Source organism: Rana temporaria, chromosome 1, assembly GCF_905171775.1.
Source record: "Rana temporaria chromosome 1, aRanTem1.1, whole genome shotgun sequence".
Classification (NCBI taxonomy): Eukaryota; Metazoa; Chordata; class Amphibia; order Anura; family Ranidae; genus Rana; species Rana temporaria.
Genome location: NC_053489.1, coordinates 256,463,047 through 256,481,597, shown reverse-complemented (window position 1 = coordinate 256,481,597; position 18,551 = coordinate 256,463,047). Strand labels below are relative to the sequence as shown.

Below are 18,551 nucleotides of genomic sequence, written 5' to 3'. Positions count from 1 at the left end.
CTTCGCTCATAATATCGTGCATCGGACTCTATTCAGTTGCCGTTGTTGTGTCTAAAAGCAATTTGTCAAAATAAACAGCAATTCGTCAGAATCTGCAATTCATGATGGTTTAAAGAAAACGAAAGTGACGCAGGTCGCTTATTCTGCCAGGTTCGACATTTTGTCAGAACACAGGAACCACTGCCTGTGGGCAGCAAGGTACCATGGGATATGTAGTCCTTCAAAATTAAAAGTAAACAGCAGAGGAGAAGCTGCAACAAGTGATTGCTGTGACCATAGATTTCCTTTAAAGTGTTACTAAACCCAGGACCCTGCACTATATCTGATCTCCCACAGTACACAGAACATGGAAATGCAATTATTTTAGTAAATATAAACTGCCAAAAAACTTTTCTCATCAGCAGTTATATAGCAATCTTGTGACTTGTATCAGTGTCCAACAGCGCTGATTAAAGCTTGTAGGAGGAGTTTTCATTCTATTCTGACTGTCCTATGAGGCTGCAGGAACCCTGACTTTCTGTCTGGACAGTGCAGATTTGCCCTGTGTTTATCACATGCACCCTCCCCAAAAATAAAACTCTCTAGCAATACACACCAAACTGAGCATGTGCCTCCCAGGGCTCAGTTCTATCAGCAGGGGGATTAAGGACAGTAAACAAAGGCGAGGATCAAAGAAGACAGGATGAAGCCTTTTTACACAATAAGCAGGATTAATCCCTTAGGTTCCACAGTGAGTATAATGCCCTGTACACACGATCGGTCCATCCGATGAAAACGGTCTGATGTATTTTTCCATCAGTTATCCGATGAAGCTGACTGATGATCAGTCGTGCCTACACACCATCAGTTAAAAAAACGATCGTGTCAGAACGTGGTGACGTAAAACACGACTGCTAAAAAAAAATGAAGTTCAATGCTTCCGAGCATGCGTCGACTTGATTCTGAGCATGCATGGATTTTTAACCGAAGGACGTGCCTACAGACGATCGTTTTTTTTCTATAGGTTTTTTATCCATCAGATCATTTTTAAACAAGTTCCTAATTTTTTAACCGATGGATAAATATCTGATGGGGCCCACACACGATCGGTTTAGTCTGATGAAAACGGTCCATCAGACCGTTTTCATCAGACAAACCAATCGTGTGTACGCGGCAATACAAGCATGCTTTACTGCTTATAAAGACTGATTTTACTGTTGGAGGTTTAGTAACACTTTAAAGCCGTGTTCACACGATTGTTTTGTCCGATGAAAACAGACTGATGGACTGTTTTCATCGGACAAACCGATCGTGTGTGGGCCCCATCGGTCTTTTTTCCATCGATGTTAAAAAATAGAACATGTTTTAAATTTTTCCTATGGATAAAAAAAAAACGATAGAAAAATCCGATTGTCTGTGTGTAACTCCATCGGCGAAAAAGCCACGCATGCTCAGAATCAAGTCGACGCATGCTCGGAAGCATTGAACTTTATTTTTTTGGCTCGTTGTAGTGTTGTACGTCACCACGTTTTGGCATGGTCGGATTTTTGACTGATGGTGTGTAGGCAAGACTGATGAAAGTCAGCTTCATCGGATATCCGACGAAAAAATCCATCGGATTAGATTCTATCAGATATTCGATCGTGTGTACGTGGCTTAAGTGTCCCCTGAGAGACACCGACTATGGTCTCTTATGCCCTGTACACACGATAGGAATTTCCTATGGGCTAAAATCTGATGGAATTTTCTGTCAGAATTCCGTTCAGGCTGTCTTCCATCAGTCTTGCATACACACTGCCAGACTAAATTCCGACCGTCCTAAATGCGGTGACGTAAAACACTACGACGAGCCAAGAAAAATTAAGTTCAATGCTTTCGAGCATGCGTCGACTTGATTCTGAGCATGCGTGGGTTTTTTCTCCGTTGGAGTTCCACATAGACGGTCGGAATTTCCCATAGGATTTTTTTCCATCAGAAAAAAATAAAACATGTTCTATTTCCAAACTCCGACGGAAAAAAATCCACACGATAGGAATTTCTGATGAAAAAAATCCATCAGACTTTTTTTATCAGAAATTCCTATCGTGTGTACGAGGCATAAGTCAAAATTCGTATAACTTTTAGTAGCTATTCCCTGAATTCATCCATGTAACATCGCTACAGTATGTAATATTACATATAGTTTTTATATTTATGATTTTGTTTACATTTTTTATATTTGTAGCTCAAGCCCCAAGAGAAGATATATTTCAGAAACCCTAAAGAAACAGCACTGAAATACTTTAACAATATTGCACAGGTTGGTGTATTAAGGTGCATCTCTCATATTTACCAAAGTGTATGAATTAACATATTTATGGAGATAACTTTTTGTCTTCATATCAGTTCCTTTATATCTAGGGGTGACTTTGGCTCAGGAGCCAAGACTGTATAAAGGGCCCTACTTTCCACCCACGTCAAAATTAAGCCAGTCCCTTTTCAGTGCTAAGCTCCACTATTTGTCAATTAGCTGTCAAAAGGCAAAGCATGCAATGACTACTGAGATTCTGGAATTTGACATAAATACAGAAATTATACTGCGCATGTGAAAAGATAATTCAGTGTGAAAAAAAGCAGCACCACAAATTTGAGATATTACCACAATGTGGAATAATGGAGTTTGCTATTTGACCATTATGGTCCATTTCAGAGCTTGATTTTTCTGTTTATAATCTTTATTTTATAAGTTTTCCATTTTACACAAAACAGTACAGATAATACAATATCTAACATAACCCATTAACCAACCATCCATCATTACAAATAATCATATAAATCCTTGGTCCTCTCCTATTACATAACCAGTATATATTTGCGGGGAGTCCCATTGTACTTTATCATGTTTATACCAATTCCTATCGTTCACGCGCATTAGGCCCCTTTCACACGTGGCGGATCAGTAATGATCCGCCTCCGTATGCTCCGTATGCTCAGCGGGGGTCGCTCCGTTGATCCCCGCTGAGCTGGCGGATGACAGGGCGGTCCCCGCACACTGTGCAGGGACCACCCTGTCCTTTCTCCGCTCTCCCCTATGGGGGAAGTCAGATGAACACGGACCGTATGTCCGTGTTCATCCGATCTGCAGACGGAAGGAAAAATATAGTTTTCTTCCCTCTGCAGAATCGGATCATTGCGGAGGCGGAGGAGATCGGGTGTCAGTGCATCTTCATCCGCTGACATCCGCGATCTCATAGGGACCAATGTATGTCCCTTTTTCATCTGCAAACGGATGGATGAAAAAGCGGACATACGGTCTGCACGTGTGAAAGGGGCCTTACTGTTTGACCAAACTAACAATAACACAACAATAACAAAACTAAGCAAAACAACTAAAAATTAAAAAAAAAAAAAAGGGGGGGGGGGGGACATTGTTGCCATGTCTTTAATGTTTGTTCTTTAAAGCCTGCTTCTGTTTCTATCGTCGTTTCCAGGGTCTGCATCTCGCTCATTTCGCATATCCATTCTCCTATTGAGAGAGCCCCTGTTTTCTTCCAGTTTCTGGCTGACTGTATGCGCTGCTGTCAGCATATATCTTAGAATATCTTAGAATGCCCCTGATTTCGATGGGATGGAGTGTACACACCATCGCATTGAAATCCGCGCGGAAATCCTCTGCCGATGACGTGTCGCGCCGTCGCCGCGATTATGACGCGGCGACGGGCGCGACGCTGTCATATAAGGAATTCCACGCATGCGTCAAATCATTACGACGCGTGCGGGGAATCCCTTTGGACGAATGGATCCGGTAAGTCTGTACAGACGAGCGGATCCATCCATTGGAATGGATTCCAGCAGATGGATTTGTTGTGCAGCACAGCAAATATCCGATCTGCTGGAATCCATCCCAGAGGAGATTTCTCCGCAGAAACAGATCCGCTGGCGTGTACACACCATAGGATCTATCCGCAGAAACCCATTTGCTGGGATTTATCTGCGGATGGATTCTATCGTGTGTACGGTGCCTTAGATTTTTTTCTGCACATTTTAGGATGGGGCCGAAGTTCCTGGACTGACGAATACTTTTTGGAAGAAAATATTGACATATTATAGATAATATATGGGCAGGTCTTTGTTCCTGTACTAATAGTTGCTCGATTTGAGCCTGATTTTTCTGGACTGTTTATTTATAAAAAAAAATCAGTATCTGGAATTTAACAGCTGAATGCAAAAGGTGGGGTGTAGTCCCAGGAGGGACATAGTTTAATTTATATTTGGAGAGAAACAGAGGCCTTATAACTGGGCCTAGGGCCCTGAATACTCCACAGGAACTTGGGGCCAGATCCACAACGAGCGGGCTTAACTTAAATCTTCCTATTTAAGTTACACCGCCTCAAAATCTCTACCTAAGTGCCCGATCCACAAAGCACTTACCTAGAAATTTTCAGCGGTGTAACTTAAATTTGTCCGGCGCAAGGCAGGCCCAATCTAATGGGGCGAGTCCCATTTAAATTAGGCGCGCTCCCGCGCCGGACGTACTGCGCATGCTCCCGACGCGATTTTCCCGACGTGCATTGCGCGAAATTACGTTACGTCGAGTTTTGTGAATCGCGCTGGGTAAAAAAAGTTGCGTCGGGGAAAAAAAGAGATGCGGCGGGAAAAAAAATAAAAAATTGGACAGCGTCGCGGGAAAGAAGGGCTTTTACATGGTGTACTAACTTTACACTATGTAAAAGTAGCCCTAATTTTGCGTTTGCAAACTAACAACTTACGGAGACTTCACAAAGGGAAACCGCTTTGTGGATCTCCGTAAGTGCTAATTTGCATACCCGACGCAGCATTTCGACGAGAAATGCCCCCAGCGGCGGCCGAGGTACTGCATCCTAAGATCCGACAGTGTAAGTCCCTTACACATGTCGGATCTTCTGCCTATCTATGAGAAACTGATTCTGTGGATCAGTTCCATAGATAGAAACAGAGATACGACGGCGTATCAGTAGATACGACGGCGTATCAGTAGATACGCCGGCGTATCCCTTTTGTGGATCTGGCCCTTCGTACCTGCCAGATACCATAAACATTTGTTTATTAAAAATAAAAACCTCTGCTAAAACTGTGCATGTGCTTTGTTATCTTTTAGAATTTGCATTTTTAACCTTATTTCTGAGTCCCTTAATATTCCTGTTAGCTGCGATCTTGTCCACAGGCTAGTGTTTTGGGTCTGCGGGCCAACTCTCTGTGTAATAAGACTATTTCCATTCAAAAAGCAACTCACAGACCTCCAGACACAGTGCTGTCAAAGGCAGTGGAGGAGTGAACAGAGGTCTATATCATTTTTTTCCTGTCAGAAATAAATGTTATTGAACAAACTTAGTCAAATTCCAGAACATCTGTGTCACAATAGCAAAATACAGCAAAAAGTCCTCCACTCAGACATGCAATTGGACAAATTATATATCTGTAATGTATGATCAGAAACCTGCTGGGGTACACAACCTAGTAAGCAATCCATTATAAGAAATCCACATCATCGTACAAGAGAAAACAAAATATACAGTTATCCATGAAATACAATGAAGATTAAGTCAGCTGACCTAGAAAACTCGGCCTTAGCCCAACAGGTGATGCATAACCAGCTAAGCTCCACCAGGGCTGGGTCATGTATAGCCAGCCAACCATCCCATACTCTGTCAAATTTGTTGGGACAACCTCTATGTTAATAAATTACTTTTTCATAACGGAGAGTAGTGTCCATATGGACAATCCAGTCCTGCGGGGATGGGGGAAGAACTTTTCCAATGTAAAAAAAAAAGCACTTTCCAGGCCTGGAATAGGGCTCTAGGGACAGCCTCTTTAACAAGGGTGTCTGGGATCACTGGGTACAGGATACCAGGTATGCAAAGGGTCTAAAGGAAGGTTTATCTGAAACGCCTGGTTAAGAGTATGGACAACAGTGTCCCAATATCTGTGCAGCTTGGGACAATGCCACAACATGAATAAAGCCCCCATGATCTGCTACATTTAGGGCATAAAGGGTCTGTCACTAAGCATTTTTTTTACAGTTTGAGAGGGGTGTAACGAACCCTAAGTAGGATGTACAACTGGGAAAGTTATTGTAACACATTCAAGGAACTAGAACAGACCACCTCCATAGCTTCCTCCCACTGATCTCCCATCAGTTCTCCATTGCACTCTTGCCTTACACAAATAATTATCCCGCTATGCCCCAATAAGCTGAGAGTAAGGTCTGGTACACACTATCAATTTTTTTGTTCAACCCAGTGGGCTGAACAAAAAACCCGGAGGCGCTCGCTGTACTAACTATTTGATGTTAGTACAGTGACCTCCACACTGAGCTATTGTGTTCTCATAGGGGGACTGCCAGAACACACCGGTCAGTGCTCGCAGCCATTGGCTGAGAAAGCTGATCAGATGCCGATCGGCAGATTTTCTTTTGGCATGCCCTTTCTGATAGTCCGGCTTCTGTCTGACATGCTGCCATACACACGGGCCAAATGTTGGCCAGTTTCTCTTGAACTGTCCAATACCGGTCGATATTCGACCTGTGTGTAACAGGCTTAATTAGAGATAAACCCTTAGTGGAAGTAACCTGTTGCATCATATGGATCACTGGGAGAAAAGCAAAAATGTCCTGGCTTGCAAAACAGAGAAGGGCAACAATTTATTTCCTTTAAAAACTTGCCTAACATATGTAATACCATAAGCCTGCCATTTAGGGGCATATTAAAGCTTAGCTAATTTGAGATAAGAATGATTATTCCATAAATTACTGAAGCCAATGTACCCTATAACGCCCTACAGCTGCTTGGCCTTATGCCACAGCTTGTGCATTAGTCTGTAGGTAGGGAACCCTAGGTTTAGCAAAGAATTGGGATTCCAATACCTTTGGGAAGGTAGTTCTATAACATTAAGCAGTGTTATGCCTCTGGCAGGTTAGCTCTCCCCAACTAGCCATGTGATTTGAAAGGATCTTTCTGTAGAGATTTAGTATATGTAGAAAAAAGGCTTTTTAAACGCAAATTTCTATCTTGCGACACATTGGGCCTGATTTACTAAGCTATGTGCGCTGCGCTGGTTCATGCATTAATTAGTACTCCGGGTGGAGGCTTAATTCGGCGCATGAACCAGCGTAGCAGCCGGCGCATTGAAACTAATATGTAAAGCCGCGCCGAACTCCCTATAGAAGTCTATGGGAGAAATCAAAAGTGTTCATTTTAAAGGCTAATCTGCAAGTTTTGTCCTAAAAAGTGTTTGGGGACCTCAGTCCTGCCCCAGGGAACATGTATCAATGCTTTTTTTATTTTTTAAAACGGCCGTTTTTTCGGGAGCAGTGAAATTAATAATTCTTAAAGTGAAACAATAAAAGTGAAATATTCCTTTAAATTTCGTACCTAGGGGGGGTGTAATGTCAGCATGTGAAATAGCGCATTTTTCCCGCACTTAGAACTCCCCCTGCACAAAGTGACATTCAGAAGGAAAAAAGTCATTTAAAAATTCACACGCGGCTATAATGAATTGTCGGCTCTGACAATTCTAAAGGGATTCATTCATAAAACAAACAAAAAAATGTGTAGGGGTTCCCCCAAATTAAATTACCAGGCCCTTCAGGTCTGGAATGGATATTAAGGGGAACCCCGCCGTAAAAACCAAAAAAAAAAAAGACGTGCGGTTCCCGGCAAATATCCATTCCAGGCCCTTCAGGTCTGGTGTGGATTTTAAGGGGAACTCCACCCCAAATTGAAAAAAAAAATGGCGTGGAGTCCCCCTAAAAATCCACACCAGACCCTTATCCGAGCACGTTGACCTGGCCGGCCGCAGAAAAGAGGGGGGGACAGAGTGCGGCCCCCCCCCTCTCCTGAACCGCACCAGGCCACATGCCCTCAACATGGGGAGGATGTCCCCATGTTGATGGGGACAAGGGTCTCATCCCCACAACCCTTGCCCGGTGGTTGTGGGGGTATGCGGGCGGGAGGTTTATCAGAATCTGGAAGACCCCTTTAACAAAGGGGACCCCCAGATCCTGACCCCCCCCCTGTGTGAAATGGTAATGGGGTACATTGTACCTCTACCATTTCACCCCAAAAAAATGTCAAAGTGTTAAAAATGACAGTAGCCGGTTTTTGACAAATCTTTTAATAAAATCTTCTTTTCTTCTTTCCTTCGAGTTTCTTCCGCTGCTTCTTTCTTCTCGTCAACATCTTGCCCGACGTGTTCTTCTATCTTCTCCGTCCGTCCTTCCGCCTTCTGGTCCCGCATCTTGCCCGTTGTCTTCTCCGTCCGCCTCCTCGTCCGCATCTTGGGTCTTCTGCGGTCTTCTTCTCGGTCCGCCGCCTTCTCGTCCCCTGCGTTTGAATTTGATTTGGCCGCCGTTTTCCCGCTCCTGGGACCCGCCCCCCTCTGACGCCACAAGTAAACTCCTTAGAAGGTCATGTGCGTCAGAGGGGGGCGGGGTCGCAGAGCGTCACACAGCGGGGGAATTCAATTTCAATCGCGCCGCCCGGAGAAGAAGTTCCCGCCGTGTCACACTCATGTGACCCCGCCCCCCTCTGACGCACATGACCTTCTAAGGAGTTTACTTGTGGCGTCAGAGGGGGGCGGGGTCACATGAGTGTGACACGGCGGGAACTTCTTCTCCGGGCGGCGCGATTGAAATTGAATTCCCCCGCTGTGTGACGCTCTGCGACCCCGCCCCCCTCTGACGCACATGACCTTCTAAGGAGTTTACTTGTGGCGTCAGAGGGGGGCGGGTCCCAGGAGCGGGAAAACGGCGGCCAAATCAAATTCAAACGCAGGGGACGAGAAGGCGGCGGACCGAGAAGAAGACCGCAGAAGACCCAAGATGCGGACGAGGAGGCGGACGGAGAAGACAACGGGCAAGATGCGGGACCAGAAGGCGGAAGGACGGACGGAGAAGATAGAAGAACACGTCGGGCAAGATGTTGACGAGAAGAAAGAAGCAGCGGAAGAAACTCGAAGGAAAGAAGAAAAGAAGATTTTATTAAAAGATTTGTCAAAAACCGGCTACTGTCATTTTTAACACTTTGACATTTTTTTTGGGGTGAAATGGTAGAGGTACAATGTACCCCATTACCATTTCACATAGGGGGGGGGGCAGGATCTGGGGGTCCCCTTTGTTAAAGGGGTCTTCCAGATTCTGATAAGCCCCCCGCCCGCATACCCCCACAACCACCGGGCAAGGGTTGTGGGGATGAGACCCTTGTCCCCATCAACATGGGGACATCCTCCCCATGTTGAGGGCATGTGGCCTGGTGCGGTTCAGGAGAGGGGGGGGGCCGCACTCTGTCCCCCCCTCTTTTCTGCGGCCGGCCAGGTCAACGTGCTCGGATAAGGGTCTGGTGTGGATTTTTAGGGGGACTCCACGCCATTTTTTTTTTCAATTTGTGGTGGAGTTCCCCTTAAAATCCACACCAGACCTGAAGGGTCTGGAATGGATATTTGCCGGGAACCGCACGTCTTTTTGTTTTTGGGTTTTTACGGCGGGGTTCCCCTTAATATCCATTCCAGACCTGAAGGGCCTGGTAATTTAATTTGGAGGGACCCCCTTTTTTTTTTTTTTTTTTTAATGAGCAATGACTCTATTCTTTATAGCCATGAGTACTTTAACCACTTGCCCACCGGGTTAATTCTGGCACTTCTCTCCTTCATGTGAAAATCACAATTTTTTGGCTAGAAAATTAATCAGAACCCCCAAACATTATATATTTTTTTTTAACAGACATCCTAGGGAATAAAATGGCAGTCATTGCAATACTTTTTGTCACACCGTATTTGCGCAGCGGTCTTACAAGCGCACTTTTTTTGGATAAAAATCACTTTTTTGAATTAAAAAATAAGACAACAATACATTTTGCCCAATTTTTTTCTATATTGTGAAAGATAATGTTACGCCGAGTAAAATGATACCCAACATGTCACGCTTAAAAATTGCGCCCGCTCGTGGCATGGCGTCAAACTTTTACCCTTTAAAAAACTCGATAGGCGACGTTTAAAAAATTCTACAGGTTGCATTTTTGGAGTTGCAGAGTAGGTCTAGGGCTAGAATTATTGCTCTCACTCTAAGGCCCCATACTCACGAGCAAACATGTCTGCTGAAACTGGCCCGCAGGCCAGTTTCAGCAGACATGTTTGCTCGTGTGTGGGCGCGAGCGGGCCGAATTCCAGCAAACATTTGCCCGCCGGGCCTTTTCCCAGCGGGCAAATATTCCTGGACTTGTTTTAAAACAGCCCGCTGGAATTCAGCCCGCTCGGACATGTACGGTCGTCAGTACAGACCTACCGTACATGTCCAGGCGCCCGCCGTCCCTCGCATGCGTCGAATGACTTCGACGCATGCGTGGAAGCATTTTAAAGGCGGGCCGCCCACGTCGCCGCGTCATTGTCGCGGCGACACCCGCGTCATCGACGCGGCGACACCGCGGACACGCCCCGCGTATTGTTTACGCGCGGACTTCTGTACGATGGTGTGTACAACCATCGTACAGAAGCCCTCTGGCAGACATGTATGGTGAAAACGGTCCGACGGACCGCTTTCACCATACATGTTTGTCCGTGTGTACCCGGCCTAACGATCGCGGCGATACCTCACTTGTGTGGTTTGAATATTGTTTTCATATGCGGGCGCTACTCGCGTATGCGTTTGCTTCTGTGCGCGAGCTCGTCGCGACGGGGCGCTTTAAAATTTTTTTTTGGGGTTTTCTTATTTATTTTTATTTAGTTTTATAATGTTTTACACTGAAATAAAAAAATAAAAAAAAAATGATCAGTTTTCTTCCTATTACAAGGAATGTAAACATCCCTTGTAATAGGACTAGTGTGTGACAGGTCCTCTTTATGGAGAGAGGCGGGGTCAATAAGGCTGGAAAGCATGGTATTGAAAAAAAAAAAAAAAGATCTCATGCTTTCAGCTGCAATCATGTTCGTTCACCACAGTGGTGTAGTGTATAGCACTTTGACCTAGCAGCAAAAGAGTCGTTGGTTCGAATCCCGCCCGTGACAGCATCTGCATGGAGTTTGCATGTTCTCCCTGTGCCTGCGTGGGTTTCCTCCCACAATATAAAAACACGCTGTAAATCGGATCCGGTCTAAATAAGCCCTAATATGCAGTAGTATATTAAGGTTTGGTTCTGCCCTAGGCCTGACTACATATCTGCACCTCCTAATAGAAAAATGACCCACCCCTTCCTGTCAAGGTCACACCCTGTTTTTGTATAACCCCGCCCAGTAATTTTCAGGGGACCCACACACTAGTTCTGGGGGGGGCACTGGATTCCCTTAACCACTTCCATACCAGGCACTTACGCACCTTCCCGCCCAAGCCAATTTTCAGCTTTCAACACTGTCGCACTTTGAATGGCAATTGCGCGGTCATACAACACTGTACCCAAACAAAATTGGCGTCCTTTTTTCCCCACAAATAGAGCTTTCTTTTGTTGTTATTTGATCACCTCTGCGTTTTTTTTTTTGCGCAACAACTAAAAAAAGACTGCAAATTTTGAAACAAAAAATTTTTTTTCTTTTTTTAGGTTAATTTTTTTGTAAATAAGTTTTTCTCTTTCAATTACGGGCACTGATATGGCGGCACTGATGGGCACCGATGAGATGGCACTGATGGACATCGATGAGGTAGTACTGACGGCACAGATGAGGTGGCATTGATTGGCGGCGCTGCTATGCGGCACTGATGGGCACTCATAGGCGGCACTGATGGGCACTCATGGGCGGCACAGATGGGCGGCACTTATGGGTGGCACTGATGGATACTTATGGGCGGCACTTATGGGTGGCACTGATGGATACTTATGGGTGGCACAGGTGGGCACTGATAGGTGGGCACTGTGCATGGATGGGCACTGTGGGGTGGCACTGATTTTCCCAGTCAGTGACCATTTGTGGGCACTGATTGGCATCTTTTTTCTTATTTTTTAATGCTTTTTGTTTTTTTGTTCTATATTTTTTTTGTTTTTGCACACCCTGGTGGTCCAGGGTGGGCATCCCTGGTGGTCCAGTGTGGTGATCCGAGGGGGGGCTGCGCTGATAAACAATCAGCGCGAACGCCCCCTGTCAGGAGAGCCGCCGATCGGCTCTCCTATACTCGCGTCTGTAAGACGCGAGTGAGGAAGAGCCATCGATGGCTCTTCCTGTTTACATCGTGATCAGCCGTGATTGGACACGGCTGATCACGTGGTAAAGAGTCTCCGTCTCCGTGAGAGACTCTTTACCGAGATCGGAGATGCAGGGTGTCAGACTGACACCCCGCATCACCGATCGCCGCGCTGCGTGCCCCCACAGGCGCGTGCGGCATGAAATCCTGCAGGACGTCCTGTCAGGATTGTGTAACCACTTCCCGGACGTAAATCGGCCATAGGCTGGGCGGGAAGTGGTTAATTTGCATAGTTTTTCTCTCACTTCCTGTTTGGCTATGGGGCAGGAAGTGAAGGCAAATCTCCCCAATTGGACACAGATAATACAAAATAAACTGACAGGGCCTATAACCCTCCCTCACTCTATCCAAAATGAAAGAAAATAAAACTTGTTGATTATAGTTCTTGTCAGGGGCGGACTGACCATTGAGTCACTCGGGCACTGCCCGAGGGCCCCATGCCACTAGGGGGCCCCATCCGGGTTGCCAGGCTCAGTAAAACCAGGGACAGTATGTAAAAATCTGTGTTTTTTTTAGATCTGTCCCTGATATGTCCGAAAATGACATGCTTTTAATGTGAATATCCCAAGATTTTAGCTGCCCGCCTCTGCACTACCTCCTGGCGTGGTGGTCATCTGTAAGCCAGAGGGGCCCCATAATCTTCTATTGCCCAGGGGCCCCATGAGTTGTCAGTCCGCCCCTGGTTCTAGTTTAAGCACAAATTTCATAGAGTTTTATTGAGAGCCCTAAGAAAATATAACCATGCCAATAGGCCAGGATAGAGCGTTGCTAATATGTAGGAATGTGTGTGTTAGAGCACCCCACCCAATGTTAACTAAAAAATTATTAATTTGCAAATAAGTATTATCTGCTCATTTTTTTGGGGATGTCTGCACCCCTGATAGTGACAACATTTGTGAGGTGTCTTCACCCTTTCTAATTCATTCACTTCCTGTCACATAGCCAAACAGGAAGTGAGGGTAAAACCTTACTAATATCTTTTCTTGGGGACACAGAGATCAATCTAAATAGTTTCCCATTATGTAAATTGCACTCTAGCATTTTGCTGTGTACACCCCAAATTATTAGGGATCTTGGACTTTGGGGTCCATTTACTAAAGGCAAATCCACTCCTACAAGTGCAAAGCAAGGAAGAAAACAAAACAACTTTGCTTCTACAGGATTGGATGTTAAAACCATCAGTGCTTCCTCTCTGATTTTCAGCAACTATGCTTGTACTGCAGAGTGGCTTTGCCTTTACTAAACCCCAAACTAAATAATCATTTGGGGCAGGGATCCTCAAACTACGGCCCTCCAGCTGTTGTAGAACTACACATCCCATGAGGCCTTGTAATGCACTGACATTCACAGACATGACTAGGCATGATGGGAATTGTAGTTCCTGAACAACTGGAGGGCCGTAGTTTGAAGACCCATGATTTGGGGTGTACACAGCAGTGCTGGAGTGCAATTTGCTTAATGGGGACACTAGTTAGATTGACCGGTGTCCCCAAGAAATGACACTGGTAGGGTTTTAACCTCACTTCCTGTTCAGCTGTGTGACAGGAAGTGAAGCCAATTTTAAGAAAAGGGACACAAAGCTCAACACAAAAATAAAAAAACACAAAGCAGGGGTTCTAACACTCACTTGGCTTCCCTCAAACACCCACAATTTGAATAGGATTGCCTTGCGCTAGATTTAAGCACAGTGCTGTAAATCAGCACGTCAAGCCTGTCCACCAATAGCAAACCCCCCCCCCCACAGGCCATGTTTGCAGGTTTTCCTTCATCTTGCACATGTGCTTTAAAATAGTCTGGACAGCAATTCTTGATAAGAGAAATCCCCAAAACATGTCCTGTCGGGGGTACTTGAGGGCTGAGGACCACTGCAGAATAAATAAAATACTTACCAGTTTTTGTCTTTAAAGTCAGGGAGAATAAACATGGCAAACATTTCATGATTACACACCAGGAAAGAAGCTTAGACAAAAATCACACATAATTTGTTAGGCCCAAACCTAGTTCAGCTGCAGCTGTCAACATATGTAGCATGAAAAAGTAACAAAAGACAAACTTAACAATTTTAAAGTAATTTTTATTGGTCAACAAAACAAGGAAAGCAAAAAAAGACAAACAAACAAACACAAACAAAAATACATTTCAAAATTCTAATTAACCATAGCTTTACACATTTTTCATAAAATAAGGCCACATAGACAAATACATCAAAGTGAACATCATTTAAAAATAAACCAAAACCATTGGCAAAATAAAACAAAACCCATGCAACAAACCACATTTGTGTTTAGCAACAGCATTTCTGCCAGCCTGCCCCTTCTGAGGGCAGCTGAGGACTGATCGATCCAAGCTTTTTATAACAGTGCTAGTAATGAAGCAATTGGAATCACATGAACAAATTGCAGTCTCTAGTTTGGGTGAGCTTGTAATTGGGCACACCTGCAATTAATCCAAACCACGCTCTATGAGCATCCAATGAGTGTTTTTCACCTTTTAAAAAGAAAGGATAATTTTTTTCTAAGTGTTTGAGCATGCTCAGTTCATCACACATGTAGGAACCAAGCTGCAATGGAATGAGAGCTTTTTTTTTTTTGTTTCCCCTGATCTGATGCTTTCCAGCCTGAAGGGGAGGTGTTAAAGACAGAAGTAAACACGCACATTTAATAATCTATTTGTGTGAAAAAAAAGGTTGCCAATTTTGTTTGGGAGCCACGTCGCACGACTGCGCAATTGTCAGTTAAAGCGACGCCGTGCCGAATCCCAAAAACTTGCCCGGTCATTGACCAGAAATATGGTCCGGGCTCAAGTGGTTAAAAATTAACAAAACACAAAAGTGAGCCCAATTTTTGGGGATAATGTGAAAGATGATGTTACACTGAGTAAATAGATACCTTACATGTCACGCTTTACTATTGGAAACACTCCTGCAATGGGGCCAAAATGAATTCCGTGAATATCCCCATAGGCGACCTTTTTCTTTTTTTTCCAGGTTACCAGTTTATAGTTACAAAGAAGGTCTAGTGGTAAAAGTATTGCTCTCGCTCTAACGCACGCGTCAATACCTCACATGTGTGGTTTGAACGATGTTTATATATGTGGGCGGGACTTGCGTAAGTCCCGCCCACATATGTAAAAATTATTTTTACTTTTTGCTATAATAAATATCCCCAAAAATATATATTGAAAAAACTAAAAAACCCCTCAGTTTAGGCCGATACGTATTCTACATCTTTTTGTTTCCAAAAAATCGCAAATAGCGTTTAGTGTTTGGTTTTTGCAAAAGTTATAGCGTCTACAAATTTTTTTTTTTGGTTGTTTTAACTAGTTATTGGGGCGATCAGCGATTTTTATCGGTACTGCGACATTATGGCGGACACATCGAACACTTTTTTGGAACCATTGGCATTTTTCGAGCGATCAGTGCTGTAAAAAATGCATTGCTTACTCAAAAAATGCCACTGGCAGGGAAGGGGTTAACACTAGGTGCGAGGGAGGGGTTAAATATGTTCCCTGGGTGTGTTCTAACTGTAGGGGGGGGGGACTGACATGTGTAAATGACAGATCGCTGTTCATGAAGGGGAACTCCAGACCCCCGAAAAAAAAATAAGGTGGGTTCCCTCCAGGTGCATACCAGGCTCTTAGGCTTGGTCTGGAACATAAGGGGTTAAACCCGCGCAAAAAAAATAGCGTGGGGTCCCCCCCAAGATCCAAACCAAGCCATTATCCCAGGCACGCAGTCTGGTCAGACAGGAATGGGGGTGGGGACGAGCGAGCGCCCCCCTCCCTCCTGAGCCATACCAGACCACATGCCCTCAACATGGGGGAGTGTGTGCTGTGGGGGAGGGGGGCACTGCCCCCCCAACCCAAAGCACTCTTGTCCCCATGTCGATAGGGACAAGAGCCTCTTCCCGACAACCCTGGCCGTTGGTTGTCGGGGTATGCGGGCGGAGGCCTTATCAGAATCTGAGAGACCCCTTTAATAAAGGGGTCCCCAGATTCCGGCCCCCCACCCTATGTGAATGAGTATGGGGGTACATTGTACCCCTACCCATTCACCTGGGGAAAAAAATGGAAAAAAATAATACACCACACATGAATAAATTAATTTATTAGTCAGCCGGGGGTCTTCTGCCGGGGCCCCCCACCACCACCCCATTAGGCCCCGGGCTTCGCCATCTTCTGCCGGAACCCCCTTCACCAGTGAGGCTCCTGCCTTTGGGGGAGGGTCCCGGGCTACTACGACGGTTTCTGCGGGGGGGGGTGCACTGGCACCCCACCCCCGTCTTCAGCGACGTAATTCACCGGGACCCCCTTCACCAGGGAGGCTCCTGCCTTTGGGGGAGGGTCCCGGGCTTCCACGACGGTTTCTGCGGGGGGGGGTGCACTGGCACCCCACCCCCGTCTTCAGCGACGTAATTCACCGGGACCCCCTTCACCAGGGAGGCTCCTGCCTTTGGGGGAGGGTCCCGGGCTTCCACGACGGTTTCTGCGGGGGGGGGTGCACTGGCCCCCCACCCCCGTCTTCAGCGACGTAATTCACCGGGACCCCCCTTCACCAGGGAGGCTCCTGCCTTTGGGGGAGGGTCCCGGGCTTCCACGACGGTTTCTGCGGGGGGGGGTGCACTGGCACCCCACCCCCGTCTTCAGCGACGTAATTCACCGGGACCCCCTTCACCAGGGAGGCTCCTGCCTTTGGGGGAGGGTCCCGGGCTTGTACGGTGTCTTCCGCCGGAGGGCGCCACTCTCCGGGCTTCTGCGATGCCTTGCGCTTCTGCCTGTCTCCTCCGCGGAGCACAGGGCTTGTCTCCGCTGTCTTCTCCCTTCTCTTCCATTCGATGTTGACACGACGAGGTCCGGCGCTGGAATGCCGTCTGAGCAGTGGGCATGGACTTATATAGGGCAATGCCACCATGTGACCTCAACCCATGTGACATCACATTCCCATCATGCCCAGGGAATGTGATGTCACATGGGTTGAGGTCACATGGTGGCATTGCCCTATATAAGTCCATGCCCGCCGCTGACACGGCATGTCAGCGCGGAACCTCGTCGTGTCAACATCCAATGGAAGAGAAGGGAGAGGACAGCGCAGACAAGCCCTGTGCTCCCGGAGGAGACAGGCAGAAGAAGGAAGAGAGAAGAAAGAAGACGGAAGAAAGCCCTGGCTCCGCGGGGGAGCCAGGCAGAAGAGGGAGCAGAGAAAAGACCGGGGAGTTGGCGCACCCCCGGCAGAAGACCAGGAAGACCGGAACCCTGGCGGAAGGCACCGGAAAGACCGGGGGATAGGCGCCATCCCCCGGCAGAAGACCCCGAAGTCCGGATGCCCCTCCCTAATGAAAAAGAGCTTAAATGGGGTGGGGGCATCCGGCGGAAGGCTCCGGAGAGGACCGAGGGATGGCGCCCTCCCCCGGCAGAAATCACCGAAGCCCAGGGTCCCGGCAGAAGATCGGGAGAGAAGAAACCCCCCCTTCTAAGAGAGCTAAAGAAGAAAGGGGGGGCTCCGGAGCTGATTAATAAAATATTTTATTGTGTGTGGTGTTTTATTTTACTTTACATTTCCCCCATGTGAATGGGTAGAGGTACGATGTACCCCATACTCATTCACATAGGGTGGGGGGCCGGCATCTGGGGGCCCCCTTATTAAAGGGAGCTCGCAGATTCCGATTAGCCCCGCCCGCATACCCCGACAACCAATGGCAAGGGTTGTCGGGAAGAGGCTCTTGTCCCTATCGACATGGGGGCAAGAGTGCTGTGGGGTGGGGGGGCAGTGCCCCCCTCCCCCACAGCACACACTCCCCCATGTTGAGGGCATGCGGTCTGGTACGGCTCAGGAGGGGGGGGGGCCGCTCGCTCGTCCCCGCCCCCATTCCTGTCCGGGCCAGACTGCATGCTTGGGATGAGGGCTTGGTTTGGATCTGGGGGGGGGACCCCCGCGCCGAATCGGCGCGGGTTTAACCCCTCACGTTCCGGACCAAGCCTAAGAGCCTAATGTAGGCCTGGAGGGGGACCCGCGCCGATTTCAAGTTTGAAATTTGGCGCGGAGTTCCCCTTCAGGGCTGAAAACAGCTCGGAGATTCCCGTGCGCCGCGTCACGCAGCGCATTCACGGGTACGCCGCTTGGTATTTACCAAGATTTTCACGGCGTACTGACAAGGCGCACGGGAATCCCTGACTTTTCTCTCTGCGCATGCCCAGTATGCAAATGAACCTCCCGAGGTTCAGGCGCACTGTGCAAGCGTACGGGGATCTGTTTTCAAAAAACACTTTCCCTTTCAATTCGGCCCGCCAAACACTTCAAAACACATGTCACTTCACTTCCCCTGCATCCCCCCACCTCCCCCCCTAATAAACTCCCGCCCAAACCCCCGCAATTTACAGTTTAATGTGCCGTGCGCCA

General features: G+C 46.9%; 1 protein-coding gene across 1 annotated transcript in view; it reads left to right on the top strand.

Annotated features, from left to right (window-relative positions):
* The first annotated feature begins 2,209 nt into the window (after nucleotides 1-2,209).
* RNF212B (ring finger protein 212B) overlaps nucleotides 2,210-18,551 on the top strand; it is a 277,775-nt gene continuing 261,433 nt past the window's right edge. Inside the window, exon 1 of the mRNA XM_040354528.1 lies at nucleotides 2,210-2,278. The gene's annotated coding sequence lies outside the window, so the exon portion shown is untranslated. The remainder of the gene's footprint in view (nucleotides 2,279-18,551) is intronic.